The 3,303-nt window shown below is 38.0% G+C and overlaps 1 pseudogene; it reads left to right on the top strand.

Moving 5' to 3' along the window:
• Positions 1-832: 832 nt before the first annotated feature.
• On the top strand, positions 833-1,365 carry LOC114211049 (actin-related protein 2/3 complex subunit 3 pseudogene; annotated as a pseudogene).
• Positions 1,366-3,303: the final 1,938 nt, after the last annotated feature.

Genomic DNA, 3,303 nt, shown 5'->3' with positions numbered 1-3,303 from the left:
CAAACTGTGGAAAGATCCAAGATGTCCATCGACAGATGAATGGAGAAAGAAGATGTGGTATATATACACAATGGAATATTATGCAGCCATTAAAAGGAATGAGATCTTGCCATTTTCAACGACGTGGATGGAACTGGAGGGTGTTATGCTGAGTGAAATAATCAGAGAAAGACATGTATCATATGACCTCACTGATATGAGGAATTCTTAATCTCAGGAAACAAACTGAGTGTTGCTGGAGTGGTGGGGGGGTGGGAGGGATGGGGTGGCTGGGTGATAGACATTGGGGAGGGTATGTGCTATGGTGAGCGCTGTGAATTGTGTAAGACTGTTGAATCACAGATCTGTACTTCTGAAACAAATAATGCAACATATGTTAAGAAAAAAGAAAAAGAAGAAGATAGCAGGAGGGGAAGAATGAAGGGGAGTAAGTCGCACGGGAAGACGAACCATGAGAGACGATGGACTCTGAAAAACAAACTGAGGGTTCTAGAGGGGAGGAGGGTAGGGGGATGGGTTAGCCTGGTGATGGGTATTAAAGAGGGCACATTCTGCGTGGAGCACTGGGTGTTATGCACAAACAATGAATCATGGAACACTACATCAAAAACTAATGGTGTAATGTATAGTGATTAACATAACAATAAAGAATGTATACTACAAGAGACTGATGAAACAATACAACTAAGGTGGACTGGTCATTACTGATTGATAACTACTATAGATATCTTGGGAACAGGGGAGATTTGGGTTGTTTAAAATTACATTAACATCGAGCACTGCGCTCAAACCCTAACCTCCTCGTCTAGCTTGCAACACGGGCGCTGCCAAGATGCCAGCTTACCACTCTTCTCTCATGGACCCTGACACCAAACTCATTGGAAACATGGCACTATTGCCTAAGAAGTCAGTTCAAAGGACCTGCCCCTAGAGAGACAAAAGATACAGATATTGTGGATGAAGCCATCTATTACTTTAAGGCCAATGTCTTCTTCAAAACTATGAGATTAAGAATGAAGCTGATAGAACCTTGATATATATAACTCTCTACATTTCTGAGTGCCTAAGGAAACTCCAAAAGTGCAATTCCAAAAGCCAAGGTGAAAAAGAAATGTATAGGCTGGGAATCACTAATTTTCCCATTCCTGGAGAGCCTGGTTTTCCACTTAATGCAATTTATGCCAAACCTGCAAACAAACAGGAAGATGAGGTGATGAGGGCCTATTTAGAGCAGCTGAGACAAGAGACTAGACGGAGACTTTGTGAGAAAGTTTTTGACCCTCAGAATGATAAACCTAGCAAGTGGTGGACTTGTTTGTGAAGAGACAGTTTATGAACAAGAGTCTTTTGGGACCTGGACAGTGAAAGGAGCCTGGACAGACACTTTCCACAGCTGCAGGCAGCATTTTACAGCAAGATTACATAGTTATTTGCCTTTATTTGATAAAGTTTTATACAGAAGAGAGAAGAGAGCGTGTCTTCACTTGAAGAACTCTTTATCAAGAATTTGGGTGGGGGAGGGAAGAATGGGTGACTTGAAATTTTCTACAGTATTAAACTGGTGCTTAATAAAAATAAGTAAGAATAAAGAAATTTCTAACAAAAAAAATTACATTAACATCATTTGCTCAAAAAAATATGGCCTATTTTTAACTGATTGTGTAAAGTTTAACTATTCAGTAATGTATTAATCATGCTGTCTAAATGATAACTCACAAATAATGTTGTTTTTGTTTGTTTGTTTGTTTGTTTAAAACTTAAATACTGGGGCGCCTGGGTGGCTCAGTCATTATGCGTCTGCCTTTGGCTCAGGTCATGGTCCCAGGGTCCTGGAATCGAGCTCCACATAAGGCTTCCTGATGGGCGGAAAGCCTGCTTCTCCCTCCCCGACTCCCCCTGCTTGTGTTCCCTCTCTCACTGTGTCTCTCTCTGTCAAATAAATAAATAAAATCTTAAAAAAAAAAAACCTTAAATACTACTTGTATTCGTCCTTGTAATGCCTGTATTAGTAATCCAAATGACCCTTGGGAACATAAAATTGTCACCAGAGAGTGTCCAGGCACAGATAGAGGCTCTCCAGGCAGTTCTGCTAGTAACTTCTTTCTACAAGATGGGGGTACAGATTTAGTATCTGAATATGTTTGGTTACATAATCATTCCTCTCTTGATATAAACCAAAGTGCTCATTCAAGAGTCTGGCCCAACTTTTTTTTTAATAAAGCATTAAAAAGAGAGTAATCGCAGCTAGATTAGAATCATGTAAATTTACTAAAATGTAAAGGTGATATCCTATCATTTTTTCATCATTTTAAAGGAAAAATAGACTGAGAACAAATGTTAATTGCATAATGTTCATTTTATAATAAAGACAAAAAGATTTAGGATTTAAAGGTGTTATTTAAACAATTTAATTAAATGATCTTAAGCTGTCCTTAGTTCAGCACACATGATTGAACATACACACTTTTGTTCTGCTCATTTAACTGGCAGGAACTGTTTCTTAATTCCAGTTTACCCATTCTTCGTCTTTTTCATAACAGTACTGAGAAAAACCAAACAGTACATTTCTAGGGGATTATAGCATTTCTCACATAGTCCTAATCACTTGAAGAGCATTACTAGGTGCAAGGCTTAAGGCCAAAATATGCTAATTATGCACAAATGCACTTTCTGTCTTTAAGGAAGTCATCTGAACAAGACAGAACAATATCTCCACATATGTCCTATCCTATAAGGATTTTTAAAATTTATAGTTATCAAATAACTTGAAATTTTAGAAAGCATTTTTGATCACTTGTAGAAGCAGCCTTAGTCAAATTACAGTTTTGAGACAATGGTAGTAGAAAACTTTAGAGTTTATACTAACACCGTTTTACCTCAAATATTTAGTCCTACTGTTTACTTTGATGGATAAAATTTTTCATTTTGGATAGTTTAAGGTTCTAGGCCCTTAACTCCCTGTACTCTCCACATACACACACATCCCACTACCCATTTGTCACATCCTATGTAGTGTGTCTACTGTTAGAGTTTGGCTGGACTGTACCTTATCTGTAAATTCCCTAAATCTTGATGAGCACGTGAGAATGTCTTTCTCCTAGAGAAAGAGATCTCTGTAAGTCATTTTCATTCCAGGGGAACTAAGAATCTTGGTCTGTTTCACAGGCCTTAGAATGTGTCTGTGGATTATGCTTGCCTCTGAATTATAAAGCATCTCAGTATTTCCTGAGAGAAAATGCCTATTACTGACCTTATTTATGTTTGTCAAATGTTTTAGATACTCCACATTGCTTCATGTCCATT

The sequence above is a fragment of the Eumetopias jubatus genome, unplaced genomic scaffold (genome assembly GCF_037043125.1).
Source record: "Eumetopias jubatus isolate StellerSeaLion01/CBP00866 unplaced genomic scaffold, mEumJub1_p1.0 scaffold_8, whole genome shotgun sequence".
Lineage (NCBI taxonomy): Eukaryota > Metazoa > Chordata > Mammalia > Carnivora > Otariidae > Eumetopias > Eumetopias jubatus.
The sequence above is the reverse complement of the archived record's forward strand: the minus strand, read 5'-3'. Positions and strand labels throughout refer to the sequence as shown.